Raw genomic sequence first — 25,476 nt, 5'->3', positions numbered from 1 at the left:
CCCATCAAGCTACCATTGACATTCTTTACGAAAGTAGGAAAAAAACTATTTTAAATTTCATATGGAATCAAAGAAGACCCCATATAGCCAAGACAATCCTAAGCAAAGAGAACAAAGCTGGAGGCATCATGCTACCTGACTTTAAACTATACTATAAGGTTGCAGTAACCAAAGCAGCATGGTACTGGTACCAAAATTGACATATAGAAGAAAGGAGCAGAACAGAGACCTCAGCAATAACACCACACATTTACAACCATCTAATCTTCAACAAACCTGACAAAAACAAGCAATAGGGAAAGGATTCCCTGTTTAATAAGTGGTGCTGGGAAAACTGGCTAGCCATATGCAGGAAACTGATACTGGACCCCTTCTTTATACCTTACACAGAAATTAACTCAAGATATATTAAAGACTTAAATGTAAAACCCAAAACCATAAAAACCCTAGAAGAAAACCTAGGCAGTACCATTCAGGACATAGGCATGGGCAAAGACTTCATGACAAAAATACCAAAAGCAATTGCAACAAAAGCCAAAATTGACAAATGGGACCTAATTAAACTAAAGAGTTTCTGCACAGCAAAAGAAACTACCATCAGAGTGAACAGGCAACCTACAGAATGGGAGAAAATTTTTGCAATGTACCCAACTGACAAAGGCCTAATATACAGAATAAACAATGAACTTAAATTTACAAGAAAAAAGCAAACAATCCCATCAAAAAGTGGGCAAAGGATATGAACAGACACTTCTCAAAAGAAGACACTTATGTAGCCAACAAATATATGAAAAAAAAGCTCAACATTACTGATCATCAGAGGAATGCAAATCAAAACCACGATGAGATACCACCCCACGCAGGCAGAATGGTGATTATTAAAAAGTCAAGAAACAATGCTGGTGAGGCTGTGGAGAAATAAGAACACTTTTATGCTGTTGGTGGGAGTGTAAATTAGTTCAACCATTGTGGAAGACAGTAAGGTGATTCCTCAAAGATCTAGAACCAGAAATACCATTTGACCCAGCAACCCCATTACTGGGTATATACCCAAAGGAATATAAATCATTCTACTATAAAGATACATACACACATATGTTTATTACAGCATTATTTACAATACCAAAGACACAGAACCAACCCAAATGCCCATCAATGATAGACTGGATAAAGAAAATGTGGTACATATACACCATGGAACACTATGCAGCCATAAAATGGAATGAATGAGATTGCAGGGACATAGATGAAGCTGGAAGCCATCGTCCTCAGCAAACTAACAAAGGAACAGAAAACCAAACCCCACATGTTCTCACTTGTAAGTGGGAGTCGAACAATAAGAACACATGGACACAGAGAGTGGAACAATACACACTGGGGCCTGTTGGTGGGTTGGGGGTGAGGGGGGGGAACTTAGAGGATGAGTCAATAGGTGCAGCAAACCACCATGGCACACATACACCTATGTAACAAACCTGCACGTTCTGCACATGTATCCCGTTTTTTTTTTAGACAAAATAAAAAAAAAAATGTTTTGGTATTCCATTCTGTTTTTAGAAAACTTTTAAGTATGTTTTGAACAGCTTGAGCATGTGATTCTACTGTTTTTGAGAATATATTTTATAAAATCTAAATATAGATAAAATATTTCTGATGAAAATTAGCTTCTAAATTAAGATGTGCTATCAGTGTAAAATACTCACCAGATTTTGAGGATGTTGTATGATAAAAAAAATGTGAACAGTCTTATTGGTAATTTTTTTATATTGATGAGATGTTGAAATCGTTATATTTGTATATATTGGGTTAAATAAAGTACATTATGAACATTAAGAAAAAGAATAAATATAAAAAAGAATAATCACATGAAAATTATCAAAAATACTTTTTAAAGCATACAGAAAGATGACTTATTCTAGCAGATATTAAAAATTACTATAAAGTCACTGTGGCTAAAATGATATTAACATAAAATGAGATAAATAGATCAATGGAATAGAGTACAACATTTAGTAGAAAATCTAATTATATACAAGATCTTATTTGATAAAGGTGGCATTTCAGTGGAGGGAAAGATGATTTAATAAATGCTGTTGACAGAATTAGCTTTTCATTTAATGTTTCTTATTGCAAAATATAACAAACATACAGAATAATGCATAAAGTATATCGGTACAGAGTAGGAAATAATTGTGGAGTGAACACACACATATCACCACCCATGTCAAGAAGCTGGACGTTGCCCATCTTCCCATCCTGTTATGTTTCTCTTAGATGACAATCTCCTCCCTCTCCCCAAAAGGTAACTCTTAGTCTGACTTAGATGTTAATCAATTTCTTGCTTTTTAAACATAATTTTGCCATACACATATGCATCTCTACACATCATGAGATATCAGTTTCCATCTTTTTGAAACTTAGTAAGTCACACTCTATGTATTTTTTGCTTCTTTCACTTAAAATTATATTTGTGAGATTGTCCCATGATGTTTTGTGAAACTATGGTTCATTCATTTTTCTAAAGTCAGGTTTATTGAGGTATAATTTACATTTAAAAACTCACCTTTTTAAAAAAGATGCATAATTCTACGTGTTTTTACAAACATATGCAATCACGTATCCATCACCACAATCCAGATATAGAATATTTCTGTTACCCCAAAAAGTTTCTGTGTGCCCATTTGTAAGTCCCTTCTCCTACCTTCAGACCCTAGTAACTGCTAACCTGGTATCTGCCCTTACAGCTTTGCTTTTTCTAGAATCTTATATAAATAGAATTGCACAGAACATAGGACTTTATGTTTGACTACTTTCACTTAGCATAATGCTTTTCGAATTCATTCGTGTTGCGACTCTCAACAGTTCACTCATTTTTACTGCTAGTAACATTTGTTTGTATGGACACATCCCAGTGTGTGTGTGCAGTTATGTCTATGCAGTGTGTTTATTCCAGTGGATATGTTATTGCTAGTAACATTGGTTTGTAGGGACACATCCCTGCGTGTTTGTGCAGTTCTGTCTATGCGGTGTGTTTATACCAGTGGATATCTGGGTTTCTTTCAGGTTTTGCTGATTATAAATAAAGCTGCAACAAATATTTGTATACAGATCTTCGTGTGGACATATGTTTTCATTTCTCTTGGATAAATACACAGGAGTAGACAACTAGGTCATATAGTAAATGTACATTTGAATTTTATAAGGAACTGTCAAACTGTCTCCCAAAGTGCCTATGCCATTTTCCATTCCCATCAACAGTGTATGCTTAGTATCCTGAAAACTAGGTATTGCTGGCTATTTTTTATTTTATTTTTTGTTTTTTTAAACATGTTTAATAATAAATTTTATTTAATAAAATATATTCAAAATATTATTATAAAATATTATTTCAAAATATAACAAAATTTAAAAATTATCGATGTGATACTTTTTTTGAGATTGGCTCTTGCTCTGTCACTCAGGCTGGAGCGCAGTGGAGCGATCACAGATGACTGAAGCCTCAACTTCCTAGGCTCAAGCGATCCTCCTACCTCAGCCTCCTGAGCAGGTGTGCACCACCAGGGCCTGCTGATTTTTGTATTTTTTGTGGTGACAGGGTCCCACTATATTGCCAAGGCTGGTCTAAAACTCCTGCGTTCAAATGATCTTCCCGTCTTGGCCTCCCAAAGTGCTGGGATTACAGGCTTGAGCCACCATGTCCAGCCTATATTTTGTTTTTTGTACTAATTGTTTGAAAATTATTGTGTATTTGATACTTATAGCTCAACTTAGCTCAACACATTTCCAGTGCTCAATAGCCACATGTGGCTAGTGGCTACCCTATCAGATAGTGAAGGTCTAGACATTACTAAATGACTTGCCTAAGTTTTGCTACCAATATATGGGCATTCCAATTGTACATCTTTATCAGCAGTTGGTATGTCAGATATTTTCAGTTTTTTGCTGGCTATTTTGAAAATTTCAGTTTAGTCATTCTAATAAGTGCCTAGAGGCATCTCATCTTGTGTTTTTAAATTATTCATTCTTTCATTTACAGCAATATTCACTCTTTTTGGTGTACAGTTATTTGAGTTTTGGCAAATTCATGTATTCTTTAATTATTATTATTATTATTATATTTTAAGTTCTGGGTTACATGTGCAGGACGTGCAGTTTTGTTATGTAAGTATACACGTGCCCTGGTGGTTTGCTGCACCCATCAACTCATCACCTACATTAGGTATTTCTCCTAATGTTATCCCTCCCCTAGCCACCCAACCCCCAACAGGCCCTGGTGTGTGATATTCTCCTCCCTGTGTCCACAAGATCTCCTTTTTCAACTCCCACTTATGAGTGAGAACACGCAGTGTTTGACTTTCTGATCTTGTGATAGTTTGCTGAGAATGATAGTTTCCAGCTTCATCCATGTCCCTGCAAAGGACATGAACTCATCCTTTTTTAAGGCTGCATAGTATTCCACAGTATACATGTGCCACATTTTTTTTTAACCAGTCTATCATTGACGGACATTGCGGTTGGTTCCAAGTCTTTGCTATTGTGAATAGTGCCACAATAAACATACCTGTGCATGTGTCTTTATCATAGAATGATTTATAATCCTTTGGGTATATACCCAATAATGGGATTACTGGGTCAAATGGTTATTTCCAGTTCTAGATCCTTGAGGAATCGCCACATTGTCTTCCACAATGGTTGAACTAATTTACACTCCCACCAACAGTGTAAAAGCATTCCTATTTTTCCACAACCTCTCCAGCATCTGTTGTTTCCTGACTTTTTAATGATCGCCATTCTAACTGGCATGAGATGGAACCTCATTGTGGTTTCGATTTGCATTTCTCTAATGACCACTGATGATGAGCATTTTTTCATATATTTGTTGGCTGTAAAAATGTCTTCTTTTGAGAAGTGTCTGTTCATATCCTTTGCCCACTTTTTGATGGGGTTGTTTGCTTTTTTCTTGTAAATTTGTTTAAGTTCTTTGTAGATTCTGGATATTAGCCCTTTGTCTGATGGATAGATTGCAAAAATTTTCTCCCATTCTGTAGGTTCCCTATTCACTCTGATGATAGTTTCTTTTGCTGTGCAGAAGCTCTTTAATTTAATCAGATCCTGTTTGTCAATTTTGGCTTTTGTTGCCATTGCTTTTGGTGTTTTAGACATGAAGACTTTGTCCACACCTATGTCCTGAATGGCATTGCCCAGGTTTTCTTCTAGGATTTTTATGGTTTAGGTCTTATGTTTAAGTCTTTAATCCATCTTGAGTTGATTTTTGTAAAAGGTGTAAGGAAGGGGTCCAGTTTCTAGGATTTTTATGGTTTTAGGTCTTATGTTTAAGTCTTTAATCCATCTTGAGTTGATTTTTGTAAAAGGTGTAAGGAAGGGGTCCAGTTTCAGTTTTCTGCTTATGGCTAGCCAGTTTTCCCAGCACCACTTATTAAATAGGGAATCTTTTCCCCATTGCTTGTGTGCATCAGGTTTGTCAAAGACCAGATGGTTGTAGCTGTGTGGAGTTATTTCTGATGCCTCCGTTCTGTTCCATTGGTCTATACATCTGTTTTGGTACAAGTACCATGCTGTTTTGGTTACTGTAGCCTTGTAGTATAGTTTGAAATCAGGTAGCGTGATGCCTCCAGTTTTGTTCTTCTTGCCCAGGATTGTTTTGGCTATATGGCCTCTTTTCTGGTTCCAAATAAAGTTTAAAGTAGTTTTTTCCAATTCTGTGAAGAAAATTCTTATATTCTTGTAACCACCACATCAAGATACACAATAGTTCAATCATCAAAAACATTCCTTTGCACTGTCCCTTTGTTTTCAACCCTTCTCTTCATCCCAAGTTCTGATCTGTTTTCTGTCCCTATAATTTTACCTTTTTCAGAATCTCACTGTGGATTTAATTAGCATATCCCTAATGAGCAATGCTATTGAGCATATTGTCTTTGTGAAGTAATTATTCAAACATTTCACCTATTCCTTAAAGGATTGGTTTTTTATTATCAATTTATAATAGGTTTTTTTGTATATTCTGGATCTAAATCCTTCATCAGATATGTGTTTCACAAATATTTTCTCTCAGTCAGTGGCTTTTTATTTTGTTAACATTGTCTTTTGAATAGCATATGTTTTAATTTTGATGAAATCTAATTTATTGAATTTTTCGTATGATTCCTGCTTTTTGTGTCCTATCTAAAAATTATTTGCCTAACCAAAGATCACAAAGAATTTCTCCTATATTTTCTTAGAAGTGGTATAGTTTTTGGTTTTACATTTAGGACTATAATTTAAGTATTATATATGGTGTGAAGTACAGGCTGAATTTTATGTTTTTACAAATGGATATTCTATTGTTCCAGCACTATTTGTTGGAAAACGTTTCTTGTTTTCATTGAGTCATCTTGGCCCCTTTGTTAAAAATCTATTGTGCTGTTTTTCCAACTGGGAGAAGGCAGAGATCTGCAAGCCAGGAAGAGGGCCCTCATCAGGAACAGAAGTGACCCGCACTTGATCTTAGACTTCCCAGCCTCCAGAATGGGGAGAAATAAATGTCTCTTGTTTAAGCTACCCAGTCTCTGGCATTTTGTTATAGCAGCTCAAGGTGACTAAAACAAATTTTGGTACAGAGAAGTGAAGTTCAGCTATAACAAATTCCTAAAAATGCGGAAGTGGCTTTGGAACTGAGTAATGAATAGAGGCTGAAAAAAAATCCAAGGGTCCACACAAAGGTATGTATACTCTGCAGTTGAACATAAAGCTTGGAAGAGGTGTGCACAATAAGCTTTCCTGAGCCCAAAATGGAAAGCTCATGTCAGCATAAAGAGCTCATCTTCTCCCTAAAAGCAGGCTCTAATTGGAGACCTGGTGATAATCAGAGGTTGCTTGAGCAGTGAAGACCCTTAAGGCAGTGATGTAGACAGATCAAATGGCCTCTCCCTCGTCGGGTACCAAAGGTCCCTTGAACTAGTTAAACTAAGAGGGGGAGTATTTATAAGGAACTGAGGTATCTCTAAGGTAGATAGTACAGTCTGGCTTCATTAGGAATAAAACTGAAAAGCCTCAGGATCCCAAGCTCTGCCTCCACCATCTCTCTCCCAACCCTAGTATCTCTACTTCTCATTTAATATCCCTTTTTCATCTTCTCTTTCTTTCTGCTGAGTCATTTTTACTAATTAAGCATGCTCCTGACCAAACATGATCACCTCGAGGCTACTGAGTTTTATATCCTCAACTGAAGGGGTCAGTTGAGACTATCTAGAATCACCATCCAAATTTGCAGGAGCCAAATTCCAATGAGATGAACTTGGATCAGAAGTCCTATCTTGGTGCAATCAATTCTGGCCAAGCCCAGGCTTGTGAGTGGGTGAAACAGATTCTCAGAGAAGGGGATTTGCAGATGTTAAGACATTCTAAACAGTGGCTTTCACAAATGGCCCCAATGGATGTATGCTGATGCAGCCATTTCACAGTAAAAATTGTCTCTATCATTTGGCTACAATTTTTCTCCCACAGATGGGACTGGAATGAGAACACCTACTTTTGTTTCAGTGGTATTCTTTTTTCTCCACTCTTGTAGCTGATCACCGAATTGACATTTATTGATCGTTAATAAATAAACACACTAAACCAGGTTTAGGGTGACCTCAGAACCTACTCGTCTTTCTGGTTACCTTGCATATCTTTGTTCTTGTTCATCCTATGTTAACTTTCCAATTTAACTCTCAGAGAGTATTATTATTTCCATCACTTTCAAATTTTGTGGAGAACCAACTATAGAACCAAGTCATTAACACTTTATTTTTTCAAATTAGTTTGTTGTGCATATAAATCTTAAAGAAAGATCAGAGATTTTGGAGCAAGAGTCACAAAATAGTTAAGAAATATGAATACAGTTAACCTGAAAAACTCAGAACAGAGTATTAGATATGTAATCCATGTTATCTTTAGAAGGTGAAAAACTGAGCAAAAAGAAAAGACTAAAAATGGAAAACTCACTTTAAATAATCATGATAACCCATATGCTATCTGTGCTGCACATTCATGTATGTGATGTATAGAAATAGATATGGAAACCACATTGGAATTGGAGGTAGAGATAGACATGGACATCACAGAGAACAGGCTCAGAAAGAATGGGAGCCACTGTGTATGGGTACCTTCACAGCACCTAGACCACTCCACTTGGGGTAACTTGACAACTGCAACAGCTACATTTCACAACAGAGCATTTGCCAGTCTGGAAAGAGCTAAAAACCCACTAAAACTCCTGCCTTGGTTTCTCATACTCTATCAGAGCCAACAGATCCATGCCTTCATTCAAGTGAAAGATAAAAGACAAGGCTTTTCCCTTGTCAGAGAATTAAATGGTAAATACAAGTGTTTAACTCTACTTCAACCTAAAATGGGGGAGAAAGGGAGAAAAACTATTTTGTCCATAGACAAACAGGGAAGACAGGAAGAGACTTCAAGATTTTGGAGCATTAAAAGTGATGCAAAGCCCATTTAATGGACACCCCCAGAGCTTTTTTTTTCCCCCAAGCACCGCAATTGATTGCCACGAGATTATGATGCCATTAAAATTCACTCTGCCCATAAACTAATGCTGCGGAAAATGCTGACGTTTATAGCAGTTCCTACAAGGGACATATTTCAGTGTGAAAGTAAGTCCTAATGTAAGAACTTTATCTCAGTAAAGCAACATCTAGGATGGGGGAAAGGAGGAGGAGGAAGAGAGGCTGTCCAGAGTGCTGTGAGTTTTATTTCTCTCAATAATGGGTGTATGGATGCTAAATTTCGAAGACTTTTTAAAATAAATCTATTGGCCTTTGACAAAATCAATCCAAACCCCATAAACCAAGAAGTCATCCACTTGATATTAATGAGCCCACATTTGCATTTATTTGTCTCTTACACTAGACAAACCATTAATTTCGTGTTTATGCTTCCTTTGAAGTCTGAATGCTCATAGATAGATGGCCTCATCGAATCTCCTGCTGCTACATTAATATTTCGCTATAAATGATAAATTTTATCATTTTCCACAACACCCCTTTTTACTTTAAGAAAGCTGTGAAAATACAAGCAATAAGTCTTAAGGTCTGAAAGCATAGCTTTTTTTTTTAATACTCTTCAGCAGAGATCATTAAAATAGTGATATCTTTAACATCAAGATACCTTTGATGGCCTCTAGGACTTAGAAACCAACATGATACATATCTCATCAACTCATCAACCTTTCTTGGGTAAAAGATGGTTCATTTGGCTAGGGCTGGCATGCAGGTCCACTCTTGACCAAGACTCAGTGCCTAAAGTTTTTTCAGAATTTATCTGACAATATTTTCATTTCAAATATGAGCCTAATTTATTGGTATTCAAAGGAAAAGTATTTTCAAAAGATCAAGGTAGAAATGTCCACCACCAGCCTGGTGTTCTCACTTGGTAGGGTATAGGAATGGCAAAGTACCAAGTGGAGGGTCAAGGAGTTCTAGATTAAATATGTTAAATATTAATAATATACAATGCATTAAGCCATAAAGATGCTCACAGCTTGGTTCTTCTATTTGATGACGATGATGATGATGACAATTGATAAATATTTATTGAGCTCTTTCTGCATGTCAGACACTGAGCTATAGGCTCTGGAACCATCCTCTCAACAATTCTGGGAAGTAGTTGCAACTGTTATTCCCAGTTTATAGATGAGAGAACTGAAGCTAAAAAGGGTGTAAATAACGTATCAAAGGTGTAACTGTTGTATAGAATGGTAGATCCATTTGCCTCTTTGCCACTGTGCTGTTACATTCAGATCCAACAAGATCTCCTAAGGATGGTTCTATAAATGCCTGAAACCTTTCATTTAGGTCTATACCATCCCTTTTAATTCTGCTCTCATAGTAAAGTTAAGAAAGAGACCCTGGAAAGGAATTTCCAGGCGATTAACTTTGGTGACATCACCTGTAGTCAGCCTGAATCAGGAGCATGGAAGAACTGGAGCATCTCTCAACCTTTGGTCTGGAGCATCTTATCTTTCAACCTTTGGTCTGGAGCATCTTATGGACACATTCTCTCCCTTCTCCTGTCCTTCAAGCAGCCTCTTTTCCATTACTGGCAGCTCCACAAGTCCAGTCTCACCCACAGACTGTCACTCAGCTTTCTCAGATGTGTTCTATTTCTCTTCCTCAACCCCACCACCTAAATGTACTTACCCTTTGCTTATATGTATAAAGTTTTTACTATATTTCATATTTTGCTTTGATGTTTCATTAAAATTAATGTGTAGCTTTTATATATCTTATAAATATGCATTCACATCCATTTTTTTAGATTAATATTACACATTTCTTTTGAGGGAGGATGGGCAGGAATTCTATCCTTGACCAGAATCCCCATGTTCAAACTGATTCCATAAAAGAGACTATTTGCATTAGCTAAAAAGTCATCATAATAAAACATTTATAAATTATTATGATGCCAGGTATTTATATATTTTATTTCGCTTTTTTTTTTTAACTTCTGAGCCAAATCTGTGATTCAGGACTGCAGTGAAATGTTTAACATGCAAATGTAAGCTTTGTTATTAAAATAACGGATTGATCAGAAATTAGAAGGCAGCTTATTAGTAAAGTGACCGAGAAATCCTTCTCTGTTTGGAAAAAGTGGCTGCAGGAATAAGTAGCTCAGTTACTGGTGGACTAGAATTCCCCTCCTGCATCATCCACGAGCAAGGAAATAAAAGAATGCAGCCAACCTTCCTGGCCACAGAAAAGGCTACGAGAGCAAACTAGGTTGTCTTTTTGTAACTAACTGGTGATTTGGGGTGAAGGAAAATCATCAACAGCAAGAAGGAACATTGAGAAGACTCGTTCAGGCATCAAGTACACGTGGACACAAAGAAGAGAACAATAGACACCATGGCCTACCTGATGGTGCAGAGTAGGAGAAGGGTAAGGACTAAAAAACTATCTATTGGGTGTTACGCAGATTACCTGGATGACAGTTATCTGTACACCAACCCTCCACAACATGCAATCGGCCCATGTAACAAACCTGCACATGTACCCATTGAACTTAAAATAAAAGTTGGAAAGCAAAAAAAGAAAAAAATCCAATAATTTGAGAAATGAATGGATTACAAAATACTTACAAATATTAGTTAAATAAAATTTCAAAACAAAGAAACAAGAATGAAAGTAAAATATTTTAAGAGGAGAAAGTAAAACAAAATCACTTAAGAGAAGAGACCACATTGGGAGATAAAATAAAGGAAAACAGATACTGCTAAAAGAAGTCACTCATATATATCAATGGCGGGCTTTTAAAATGAATAAAAGGAAAAGAAATAAGTTTTTTTAAAATTAAAAGGATTACAGAGAAACTGAAAGCTATAGAAGACTCAAAACCCAAATCCATAAAAATCCATATTACTCATAAATACAACAAAGGAAATTATATAAAACATAATTGTATGATTTAATTCACTAAAGAAATATTAAAACATATGAAAATTAAAGAAAAAGACTTGTTTAGGGGCTTTCGATGCCTATCTGATCTGCATTCACAGCACTTAACATGTATCGAAGCTTACTTACTAGGTTGCAGGCACCCTTTTAGGTTCTTCACATTTGATTCCACAACTACCCCTTACACTATCATTATCCCCATTTCAAAGATAGGAAATGTAAAACCCTGGATGTAAAACCCTGATGATAGCTAATTTGCCTAAGGTCACATAGCTACTGGAGATAGAGCTGGGATTCAAATCCAGGAGCCCCCTCTTCACTCCAACACTGTATTGCTTCCTTAATGGTTACAGATTAAGCCCAGAAAGGAAGCCTGTCTCAATACACTAGATATAGTTACTGTGATTATATATTTTAATAAATGGACCTTTTATTTTAAAAAAAGATATCTAAAGAGAAAACCATAATAATCTCTCAGGTAATTATGGCCACAGCCAAAACCAGTCTTTCTAAACCTAAAGACTCTCATAAAGGCCCTATCACATAACTTCTCCACTTCCCAGTAAAGCATTGAGGAGGAAACAACAGGCTTTTGAGTGCTGGACAGTCTATCTTATACTTGAGAATTATACTCAAAATACCCTAGGACTCTGTATCGGTCCTAGGTTATTTTGGGTACAGCTAGTTGGAGCAACTTAATTTTTTAAAATTGTTTTGTGATTTTCCTTCTGAGAAAGCAGGTACACTATGACAAATTGGCTTGTCTGTGATCAGAATTAATCAGATTGAATCTAGAGTTTTTATTAATATAAGTCTAAGGCTTTGGCAAATCTCCTCAGGGGCAATAAGGAGGATAGGGAACTCTGGTACTGACTAAACAGTCTTTACTTTAATTCCTTTTTTCATTATGTCTTCATGTTTCTTCAATTTAGGGAAAAACTTACACCATCTTTAATTACCTTTAAGGAGAACCCTCAAGAAGATGACAGTACACCATGGGGCTGGAGAAGTTCAAAAAGGTTCCTTAGAGAAGGTAGGATATGAACTAGGGCTTGAAAGAAGGGTGGAATAACCAGTGGTCTTATTTTTCCACTGAACTGACCCACTAATTGACTGTAACTATGCCACATGAAACTACCACATCAAAATCTGGAAGATTTTGATCAAAATGTTAGTTAGACTAGTTCTCAAGGTCTTGTTGCAATGCTTGCCTCCAAAGAGTGTTTTCTTGATGCTGGTTAGGTGACCATAGATCGTTTCATCTGATAAACTAAAAACTACCCTAACAAGGCCAACTTCCAGAAAAACACTAATTCAAAACATAACAGGGGGCTTTGTACTGCTGCCTGACTGAAAACAAACTAAAAGAAAACAAATTATGAGAGTAAACATTTTTAAATAAGCAATACAATTTGAAAAAATAAATGTAAATAAGCCTAATGGCATTGGCATTTCCACAGGTACTGATCCTGACACAAAGTCAATTTGTCTCCATAGCGGGGGAGTATTTCCAGAAGGAGACAGTAGAAATTTCTGGGCTTAGGTTCTCAACTGGCACAGGAGCAGCTCCCTCAGAGGGGCCCTGCCCTGAGCCATTAACCACTCATTAGTGTGGATCCAGAAGCCCAAGCCCTTATTGGTCCTCTCTCCTCATGGGTTCCAGGCCTGAGATGGCCACCTGCGCTATGGTTTCCCTTGCCTCACTAATAATATCATTAAAGAGACGCAACAATTGAGAGCGTCTTTAATTTTTTTTTACCTCCATCCACTCTCTTCTTTTCCCACCAACCATTTCAGGTTCTCCATTGGATTTCCTGATTCTGGAAGCAAGGCTGAAATTCACTGTAGTCTATTCACTTTGGACAGAGAAATAAAGAAAAGAATGGGAAAACAAAATTTATTTTTTTAAAAAAAAAGAAATGTTAACACACAAGGCTCCGTGGATACACAGCAAACAAAGCTCTTTTTGTCCTGTAACAATCACCTCGAGAAGTAGGTGTGTTGGGCAAGGTTGCAGCACAGGGCCCACTGTGTGGGATGTGAGTGAGTGTGTCAGCACCTCTGCTGCCAGAGCCTGTTCTGTCCTCAGAATGGCGCCCATTGTGCCCACGTTGCTAGAAGCACTCCAGCTCACCAATGGAAAACACTCTTTCCCACCTTCCCCCAACCTCTGCTTTGCCATCCAAATCTACTGTTACGGATATAATGCAGACCTCCAGCATTCGGGGTCCTCCTGCCCTGTACTTCTGAAACAAAAGCTATTATACCGCACCATGAAAGCATGGACACAGAGAAATAAAGCAGCCTGGAAGACTAGCCTAAGAGGGGGAGTGTAAGCTCCATTTAAAGTTAAAAACCCAAGGAAAACAAAACACTTCCAATTAAAAATGGGTTTTCATGCCTTTGTGTATACACATATGTGTATTCATCAGAACATTTCATCCAAATGCTCATGACAAAAGCGAGTGACCTGTCCTTGCTTTCAGAAACCAAGAGAGGTGTAGCAGGAGAAGAGGAGCAGAAAAGAAGGAATTCTAAGCTTGCTAAATAAAGCTTATTCTAATTAATGGGCTCCAACACAGAGCTAGGAAGGAGGAAGGGTGTCTTCTTACTAAGAAATGGCAGATAAGAAATACAATGTGTTTCATGCATCCACAGAAATGAAGGATGCAACCAGAACATTTGTTTACAGGGTCCACCCTTTTAGGAGAGAAGCAGCAGAAAGCAGGTGTTTTGCTTTCATTCTGGGAAATTCAGTGCTCACCAAAAATGCTGAAGGCACTACCCGCGGCCAAGTGGCTGATGTGTTGGATTTGTTATCTAACTTTCTGAGAAGCTCAAGGAGTTTAGAAAACTTAGGTGTCAGGGAAAAAATGCTGAGCATAATCTTCAGGTCTATAGTGACCCTGAGAAATTATGTGAGGCTTACTCTGGCTTTGGGTATCACACATTCCACACACATGTCCCAGGTAGTTCAGATATGACATTTTCTTAAAGCTGTCCAGAGCCGAACATCTCATGACTTCCCCCAGTCACCCATTCTTGTACTAAATTCACCTCTATTGCTTTGCCCATGCTGTTTCCTCTGCCCAGAATCCCTTCCTTCCTCTCTTCATCTAACTAACTCTTACTCCATTCTTCTCAACTTGGTTTTGACCAACACCATCCCCTCCAACTCCAAGACTGGATGAGGTGCACCTTCTCCCTTAGGCCTCTACCTTAGTCCTATCTGATGATTTATCAGGTTGTAGAGAAAGTATTTCCTACTCCACTGGGAGCTCCCTGCCTCATTTCACCTCATAGCACTAATGACATATAACATAGCTGACAAAATGCCTATGCTAGGTAAACATTTGACAAATGAACAACTAATGACTGGAAATTCTTTCTTATTCCAGTTCTAAGTCTCTTTACGCTCCCACTTAAGGTCAAGATCATCAATTCAATCTCTCTTCTTCCTCAGGACCAGAGTGTCCCCTTTCACAGGCTGAAGAATTAAGCAGACTCTGAGGGTTGTTCTTTAGTGGCTACAAGCTAGGCTTGTCTGCTGGAAGCAGGGTGCAAATGGAAGGTCTATGAGGACACCCAGGTCCAGGAACAGATCTGACTTCTAATCACAAGAGCAAAGCCAGAGGTCACCCATCCTGCTGCAAGCAGAGGGCACTTAAATCCAGAAATAATTGAAATAGGGTCAGCTCAAAGGAGTGAGCACTGTAAACTGAGGCTAAGCCGGAGTTCAGAACTTGAGTGCCAGTCTAACTGGGATGAGGACCAAACTTTAGCAGGCAGTAGATGAACAGCAAGAAGCATCAAGGAGATCACAGACCTAGGCATGGCAAATGGTATTTTTTTAAGCACAAGAAATTCAATACCTTGGACACAGGATAATATAAGGCTGGATTTAGAGCTGGGGGTTAAGTGCAAATATTCAAAAGCATTAGAGAAGTGTGAGCCAGGCTGCACCATATATCATAATCTCACTTAGTCCTGTGAGTTCCAAGACAGTCACACACATTCAGGCTTTTGGGGGTTTGAGATACCCAATTATATCCTCTTCCTGAGCACGTAGCACACACAGGACACTACTTGAAAGGGAAGAAGTACTGATTTTACTAACCAGTACCCATAATCTCCCAACACAGGGCTTTCCGGCCAAAACTGGAGTGGGGAACATAGCTTGTGGCATGAGACCAAGGTGACATTTCCCACTTTCAACCAAAGACCCGGATCTTGGGACCCATAGTCCCAGATATTCCTGTAGTGATATCTAAGAGCCCAGAACAAGTTGTAATTTCATTTCCCAGGAAACTGCATGGATGCTTCTAGCCATCCTCTAGCTTAACACCATAGGAGAAAGACCAAGTGAGCCAGTTGCACTTGGGCAGTTAGGAAGAAACAGCAGGACTTGTTCTGCTATTGAAATACAGTCATTCTACCTCCCAGTAAAATGTGGTTCACTAAATATCAGTCCCCCATGAGGCAACTGAAGCAGATAAGAGAGTACAACACACCTTTGGCCAAGGCAGGAATAGAGAAGCTATTGTTTCATGTTCCAGGTTTAAGAACAAAGAATTATATAGACCTGTATGTTTCCTCTAGCTTCATGATATAAGTATTTACATCCCATACAGTCAAGCCATTAAGCCAGCACCAGAATCATAAATGAAGCATCAACACCAAGATAAGGTGTATTTTAGGCATGGAAGGTGATAACACACAAAAATATGTGTGAGACATATGGAAAGATTTGGTTCTTTCCAAATCAACCTAGAAGGCTTGGACATGGAGATGGTGTGTTTAGAAGTTTTTAAAAGAACAATGTCAAAGCATGTCTACTTTGGAGAAGAGTTGAGTTGGAGCACTTCTACCATAGAGGTGCCTAAGAAGTGACAACTCAGTGAAACAAGCAATTTTGTATCAAAACTACTTTGGCAGCCACAGCAGATTGTCTTCAAAATTACCAGATTGTCTTCAAGCATTAAAATTTTTTAATGTAAGTAGAACCTGAAGACAATTCTATCTTTCTACAAATTCCAGAAATAACTCATCTTCCTCCCAAACTGTTCTTCATCTTGAGTTTCCTAATGGTACCACCATTCACCAGTCACTCCAGTCAGAAATCTGGGAGATTACTCTTGATCTCTCAACCTTCATATCCAACCCACAATCTACATCCTATAGATTTCATCTTCTAAACACGTTGTCCATTTATTCTCTCCCCTCCATCTCCATTGGCAATGCATGATCCCAGAGCCTCATGTCTCTCTTGCCTCTCCCTGCCACAGGTATTGTCCCTCACACTTACTCCCGATCCCTTCTTCATTCTCCATCTCAAGTGAACTTTCTTGAATGCAAGCCAGAGACATTCCCTTGCTCATGTTTGGGTTGTTTGAGGGTGTTTGTTTGTTTGTTTTTGGTTTTTGGGGGGTTTTTTTGTTTGTGTTTTTGCTTGTTTGTTTTGTTTTCCCACAATTTTCACCTTCCCTTCTGGTTTTAATGAGAAGTCCATATCAGAATCAATTAAGGAGCTTTTACAGACCTACTGAATAGAACTTTCCAAGGGCCATAGGAGATAGTTTTTAATAGGGAAATGGATAGTTTACCATGGGGAGCAGACTGATGGCACATAGAAGAGTTGCTAAGCAACCTGAGATGGAAGACAGTGCATTTTTAGTCTTATCTGCAGAGTTACAAAAACTCCTCCAACAGGGATCACCATTCTGTTGCTGGAGTTGAAATGGTAACAGATTACATGAATCTGCATACCATCATCAAACTAATCTCTAAATCATAGCACCAACTGTGCCACTTAATGATTCACTCACTGTCCACCCAATTCAGCACCTTACACAGTATAACCTCAACCTGCCTTTCCAGCTTTATCTCCTATACCAAATCCTCCAAACAATTAAACTCTTCCCTGCATCCTGTAAAGTCCCTGATTCACACCTTTGCTCACAGTCTTCCAGCCTTCCAGCCATGTGAAGTTCCCCCCAATCCCCAGTCACATCACACCTGAAGTCCCTGGTGGGTGGCAGCGAAAGGGGGCTGCCCAATTAAAAAAAATAGGTCTCCCCTCTGTTTTCCTTCTTGCCAAGCTGTACAAGGACTTTAGTAAAATGTTGTTTGTGATTATATTATGCTTTGGGAGATAAAGAGGCCCATTGTGTGGGCTAATTATCGTGAACAAATGTAGAAGCAAATATAGCAAGCTTTCACTGGGCATCAAGTACTTACATGAGAATACTTTCAGTGTTTTACCAAACTTACTAAGGAATATAAAGAAGTGGAGCCAATAAAATTTAGACTCCTGCTTCTACTAGGTGGGCCTTAGGTACAAATCAGCCAATGAGAAATAGTTACCAGCTTCTGGAATAACTACCCTAAGGAGAAAAACACTGTAAAGAGACACAGTGGTTCACACCTGTAATCCCAGCACTTTGGGAGGCCAAGGTGGGTGGATCACATGAGGCCAGGAGTTCCAGACAAGCCTGGCCAACATGGTGAAACCCCGTCTCTACTGAAAATACAAAAATTAGCTGGGCCTGGTGGTGTAGGCTTGTAATCCCAGCTATTCTAGTGGCTGAGGCAGGAGAATCGCTTGAACCTGAGAGGTGGAGGTTGCAGTGAGCAGAGATGTCACCACTGCACTTCAGCCTGGGCAACAAAGCAATTGCTATCTCAAATAAACAAACAAATAAATAAATAAATAAATAAATAGTAAAAAGAAACAAAAAAGAAATGAGCCACACTCCTGTAGTCCCATCTACTCTGGAGGCTGAGATGGAAGAATCACCTGCACCCAGCAGGCGGAGGTTGCAGTGGGCTATGATTGCGCCACTGCACTCCAGCCTGGGTGACAGAGCAAGACCCTGTCTCAAAAGAAAGAAAAGAAAAAGAAGTCCTTGCCCATGCCTATGTCCTGAATGGTAATGCCTAGGTTTTCTTCTAGGGTTTTTCTGGTTTTAGGTCTAACATGTAAGTCTTTAATCCATCTCGAATTAATTTTTGTATAAGGTGTAAGGAAGGGATCCAGTTTTAGCTTTCTACATATGGCTAGGCAGTTTTCCCAGCACCATTTATTAAATAGGGAATCCTTTCCCCATTGCTTGTTTTTGTCAGGTTTGTCAAAGATCAGATAGTTGTAGATATGCGGCGTGGACTTCATGTCTAAAACACCAAAAGCAATGGCAACAAAGCCAAAATTGACAAATGGGATCTAATTAAACTAAAGAGTTTCTGCACAGCAAAAGAAACTACCATCAGAGTGAACAGACAACCTACAAAATGGGAGAAAATTTTCGCAACCTTCTCATCTGACAAAGGGCTAATATCCAGAATCTACAATGAACTCAAACAAATTTACAAGAAAAAAACAAACAACCCCATCAAAAAGTGGGTGAAGGACATAAACAGACACTTCTCAAAAGAAGACATTTATGCAACCAAAAAACACATGAAAAAATGCTCATCATCACTGGCCATCAGAGAAATGCAAATCAAAACCACAATGAGATACCATCTCACACCAGTTAAAATGGTGATCATTAAAAAGTCAGGAAACAACAGGTGCTGGAGAGGATGTGGAGAAATAGGAACACTTTTACACTGTCGGTGGGACTGTAAACTAGTTCAACCATTGTGGAAGTCAGTGTGGTGATTCCTCAGGGATCTAGAACTAGAAATACCATTTGACCCAGCCATCCCATTACTGGGTATATACCCAAAGGACTATAAATCATGCTGCTATAAAGACACATGCACACTTATGTTTATTGCAGCACTATTCATAATAGCAAAGACTTGGAACCAACCCAAATGTCCAACAACGATAGACTGGATTAAGAAAATGTGGCACATATACACCATGGAATACTATGCAGCCATAAAAAATGATGAGTTCATGTCCTTTGCAGGGACATGGATGGAATTGGAAACCATCATTCTCAGTAAACTATCGCAAGGACAAAAAACCAAACACCGCATGTTCTCACTCACAGGTGGAAATTGAACAATGAGAACACATGAACACAGGAAGGGGAACATCACACTCCGGGGACTGTTGTGGGGTGAGGGTAGGGGGGAGGGATAGCATTAGGAGATATACCTAATGCTAAATGACAAGTTAATGGGTGCAGCACACCAACATGGCACATGTATACATATGTAACAAACCTGCACATTGTGCACATGTACCCTAAAACTTAAAGTATAATAATAATAAAATAAAAAATAAAGAAAAAGAAAGGAAGAAAGAGAGAAAGATAGAAAGAAAAGAAAGAAAGAAAGAAAGAAAGAAAGAAAGAAAAAGAGAAAGAAAGAAAGAAGGAAAGAAAGAAGGAAAGAAGGAAAGAAAGAAAGAAAGAAAGAAAGAAAGAAAGAAAGAAAGAAAGAAAGAAAGAAAAAGCAAGCAAGCAGAAAGGGAGAAAGGAAAGAAAATAAAGAGAGAAAGAAAGAGGAGGGAGGGAGAGAGGGAGGGCAGAAGGAAGGAAGGAAAAGAGAGAAAGAAAAGAAGGAAAGCCTTGTTCCTGTAGTATCCTTTCATACTGCATCCTGCTAATCAGAAGATGTGCTGAAGTCTCTGAAGGGGCAGAGTCCAGCAGCTGTCTGAAGGGTCATCACCATCATGTCTGTCAATAGTTGCATTCATCCTGGACAAGACCCAGGAAGATTAGAGATGGTGCAGCTAAGCATCTTTCCCACTTTCTTTATTTGCTGCTCTAACAAAGAGGACTAATTTTGGTTTGGTTGGTTTAAAGTTTCTGATGTTAAAAGTGATTGATTAGACTGGGCCATGTAGGTGGGTTAAGGAGGATTAGGGTAACAGGTTTCCTCCAGCCCTTAACTCTTCTAGATAACCCCAGCAAATAGCTTCATTGACCCTACCTTCTCCTTCTTCCAGGGAGCTTAGCACTTGGACTACAGGATATAAGAGCTACAAACACGCTAATTCAGTCCCCTCGAATCTGCCTTTCCACACATAGTCTGGCTGCTTCTTAGGATGAGACATATTTGAAAGCACATTTGAAGAATAACGTTTTCCAGTTAGGACATAGAATGACATCTGTACATCCCACCTAACTGCCCAGAGTTATGGAGGCTTAGCCAGTCCACAGCCATCTGCTCTGCCTTTCACTATACAAGGGGCAACTGAAGTAGAGGAATATGGGTGACAGGGAGAGACAGGAGCCGGTGCAGGCAGTTGGAAAAAGTAGTGTGTTCCTACAGTGACAGAGGAAAGCAGTGACAGAGGAAAGCACCTGAACAGAGGAGGACAGGGAAGGCTTCTCCAAGAAGAAGGTGCCTCAGCTGAGCTCTGACGGAGAGCCTGAGTCTCCTGGGGAGATGCCTTCAGCTCAGATATGGGCAAGATATGGCTGGGTGTACTTTTTTTTAAAGTATCTTCATGTCTTCCAGAGTGAATTCCTGCTGCCAACAATAATTTTTTTTTTTTTTTTTGAGACGGAGTCTCGCTCTGTCACTCTTTTTGTTGTTGTTGTTGTTGTTTGAGACAGATTCTTACTGTGTCACCCAGGCTGGAGTGCAGTGGCGTGATCTTGGCTCGCTGCAACCTCTGCCTCCTGGGTTCAGGTGATCAGATTCTCACTGTGTCACCCAGGCTGGAGTGCAGTGGCGTGATCTTGGCTCGCTGCAACCTCTGCCTCCTGGGTTCAGGTGATTCTTCTGCCTCAGCCTCCCAAGTAGCTGGGATTACAAGTGCTTGCCACCATGTCCAGCTAATTTTTGTATTTTTAGTAAAGACGAGGGTTCACCATGTTGGCCAGGCTGGTCTCAAACTCCTGACCTCAAGTGATCTGCCCACCTCACCTCTCAAAGTGTTGGGATTACAGGCATGGGCCACCACGTCCAGCCAACAATAAATTATTTAATTAGGACACATGAAGATTCCATGACCTAGAACTGGGACGGACGAGTGGCTCTATATCTTAATAAAGTGATATTATGCTACAATTAGCTCTACTCACTATTGGAATGTCCTTCTAAATACTATTCTTATCACATTAATTTCCTGCTCAAGAATTTATCAGGCTTTTTAATGTCCTTTGAAACTAACCTAACCCAACTTTCAATGCCATCTCCATGTGTAATGCCGAAAATATCTCCCAGGCTTATCCTTTGGCTTCAGCCAAACCTGTTGCCTGATCAGCTTTGGTACAAAAATTCTTATTTCCTCCTATTTACCCTTGATTAGGCTGCTCCCATTACTTGGACAGGAAAGGAGGATGGAGGTGGGAGTACAAAGGGAGTGGGGAGGGAGAAGGAGGACAAGATAATAGAGAGGGAGGGAATATGAAGAAATAAAGAGAAAGGGAATAAGATGTTTGCACTGAGCTACCTGATTCCATCCAACTTCCCAGCATGTATTTTGTGCTCTTCCTCCACGCAGCCCTTTTCAAGGAGGCAAATCAATTGTTTGAAAATCTTTCAGTAAGTACTGAGTGTTTACCTCCAAGGTATTATTCTGCTTTGTGATTTCTAAAGTCATCTCTACCCTGCAGAAAATGATATAAAAAGAAGACAAGTTAATTTTTAGCCACAGATGCAGAGAACAGGACAAGTCTTCTTGTGGAGTCCTGGTCCTCTACACAATTTTGAGTTCTTTGCGCATCAATGTTTCATTTTGCTCATCCTTAGTCCTCAGAGCGACTACACATGTTAATAAGTTATAAACTGAAGCAGAGATGCAGGACACTGGGTTTTAGCAAAGTTCTTACCCACGCAGTCATTTCTTTTTTCTTTTTTCTTTTTTTGAGACAGAGTCTTACTCTGTCACCCAGGCTGGAGTGCAGTGGCCCAATCTCTGCTCACTGCAACCTCTGCCTCCTGGTTCAAGCCATTATCCTGCCTCAGCCTCCCCAGTAGCTGGGATTATAGATGTGCACCACCACGCCCAGCTAATTTTTGTATTTTTAGTAGAGATGGGGTTTCACCATGTTGGCCAGGCTGGTCTGGAACTCCTGACCTCGTGATCCACCCACTTCGGCCTCCCAAAGTGCTGGGATTACAGGCGTGAGCCACTGCACTCGGCTCTCTTTTTTTTTTAAAGACAAGGTCTTCCTCTGTCACACAGACTACAGTGCAATATGTGATCATAGCTCACTGAAGCCTTGAACACCTGGGCTTAAGGTATCCTCCTGCTTCAGCCTCCTAAGTAGCTCGGACTATAAGCATGCACCACCATGCCTGGCAAATTTTCTTATTTTTATAGAGATAGGATCTTACTATGTTGCCCAGGCTCATCTCAAACTCCTGGGCTCAAGCAATCCTCTTGCCTTGGCCTCCCAAAGTGCTGAGATTACAGGCATGAGCCACCTTGCCTGGCCCAGTCATTTCTTAAATAAGTACAAAACACTGGCCCTATATCGATAGCCATTCTTCTTTCCTTCTTAGGTTTGGCATCCCACCAAAATCCTGAAGCTTCCTCACATGTGTACATGTAATGACAAAGCACCAAATGAACCCACAAATAATTCAATCTAAAGCCAAAGACAATTCTGAATGATTGGACTCAACAGAACTAACTGAATTTGTCAAATGCTCTGATGTTCTATAAGCATAATTGCACTTCATAATTTGTTGCCACACAGTCACTAGGAGACAGAAGTGCTGAATTAATTGTACCATTTTGTGACCTCTTGACTTTTTCCATTAAGACCAAGTTTATCTCTCAACATGGGAAGATTCATTTATTTGTATAGAATAATTTCAGTAATAAACCCAGAGCATAAGTGAGCGGTGTACACAAACAGCTGCTATCAAATGGCTGTGTGATTGCACCATAGTTCAGCTTAAATGCAATTTGTGTCAAATGCATTAATGGAGGATGTGATGAGTATTTGATTTGTTTTGGCTTTGTGGCCAAATAGCATCATTTCTCAAGGATTTGGATATGTGTTTGTGACTAGGTGAAACTAGTAAATCATGTTCACCTGGAGGGTCATTTATGGGGTCTGGATGCACTCCAGGAAGAGACAGGCTTTGCTGTGGAGACATCTAGGAAGATCGCTCATGCAGGGTGCTCCAGATCCCAAAGAGGCCATCGAGCATGTGCTGTTATTGAGTCCACAGGGGTGTATTATTTTCCAAAAGCTAATAGTAACCTGATTTATTTTCATGTAAGTGAGGAGTAAGGAATGTAAAAAATTGAACAAATCTAAATCATTCATGGCCTCTTCTAAGTCAGAAAAACTAGTTTTTCAGATGCTGTCTACTGTTTAGTTTTTTTTCCATTGATGATCTTGAGTATGAATGCTAGTTAATCCTAAGACATTACACTGTGATAAAATTTATGTTATTTCTACTTATAAATTCTATTTAGCTAGTTTGTTCCAATGAATTATTGATTAAAATGATATATAAGTAGTAATACGGCTTTAAAAGTGATTAAAATATACATTATCAAGAAATTAATCATTTGAATATTACTATATCAGATGTTCTTGAGAAACTTGGGACAGATCTGCAGTGAGTACAGTGTTCTTTCTTATTTCCCCTGAAATATGGGGAAATTAAGCTAAATGTCTGGTACACGGAAAAGATCTGACATTACCATTACCCAGAGGTTTCTGGGACCTCTGGTGGGGCAGCATCCAGCAACAGCAGCCTGGAGGGTGGAGAACACACAAATGTTTAGGGGGAGGACAGGATGCTGGCACTAGGGAGCCTCAGAATAAGCAGCAAGCCGTTAAATCTCAGGCTTGAAAAACGGTGCCTTCTGATGAGCCATGCTCTGACCGAGAAATATCTTTCCTCTTTTAAAATGTACAGTTTCATGTCTGATGAGCAAATTTGCATGTATGCACTCAGAAGCCAGAAGGAAATATGGAAACACTCAATATACTACTAAACTTCTTTGATTACCACAGCTCTTCTTGAGATTTTTAAAGTGATATAGTCCAAACCTAGGATGAAGTTTTTTCTGCCACCTGTATATAAATGGTTTATAAGGCAAACTAACAGTGCAAAGATTTCAGATAGAAATTTCATATTGAAATCATCGCTTTCTTCTTTTTTTTAATTTTACTTTCTGTTCCAGGATACATGTGCAGAATATGCAGGTTTGTTACACAGGTATACATGTGCCATGGTGGTTTGCTGCACCTGTCAACCCATCATCTAAGTTTTAAGCCCTGCATACATTAGGTATTTGTCCTAATGCTCTCCCTTCCCTTGCCCCCCACCCCCGACAGGCCCCAGTATGTGTTCTTCCCCTCCCTGTGTCCATGTGTTCTCATTGTTCAACTCCCACTTATGAGTGAAAACATGCGGTGTTTGGTTTTCTGTTCCTGTGTTAGTTTGCTGAGGATGATGGCTTCCAGCTTCATCTATGTCCCCGCAAAGGACATTATCTCATCCTTTTTTATGACTGCATAGTATTCCATGGTGTATATGTACCACATTTTCTTCATCCAGTCTATCACTGATGGGCATTTGGGTTGGTTCTATGTCTTTGCTATTGTAAATAGTGTTGATATAAACATAGGTGTGCATGTGTCTTTATAGTAGAATTATTTATATTCCTTTGGGTATATACCCAGTAATGGAATTGCTGAGTCAAATGGTATTTCTGGTTCTAGATCCTTGAGGAATCCCCACACTGTCTTCCACAATGGTTGAACTAGTTTACATTCCCACCAATAGTGTAAAAGCATTTCTATTTCTCCACAGCCTCACCAGCATCTATTGTTTCTTGACTTTTTAATAATTGCGATTCCGACTGGTATGGGACGGTATCCCACTGTGGTTTTGATTTGCATTTCTCTAGTGATCAGTGATGATGAGCTTTTTTTCATGCTGCATAAATGTCTTTTTTTAAGAAGTTTCTGTTCATATCCTTTGCCCACTTTTTGATGGGGTTGTTTGGTGTTTTCTTCTTGTAAATTTATTTAAGTTCCTTGTAGATTCTGGATATTAGACCTTTGTCAGATGGACAGATTGCAAAAATTTTCTCCCATTCTGTAGGTTGCTTATTCACTCTGATGATAGTTTATTTTGCTGTGCA

Source organism: Symphalangus syndactylus, chromosome 10 (assembly GCF_028878055.3).
Source record: "Symphalangus syndactylus isolate Jambi chromosome 10, NHGRI_mSymSyn1-v2.1_pri, whole genome shotgun sequence".
Classification (NCBI taxonomy): Eukaryota; Metazoa; Chordata; class Mammalia; order Primates; family Hylobatidae; genus Symphalangus; species Symphalangus syndactylus.
The sequence above is the reverse complement of the archived record's forward strand: the minus strand, read 5'-3'. Positions refer to the sequence as shown.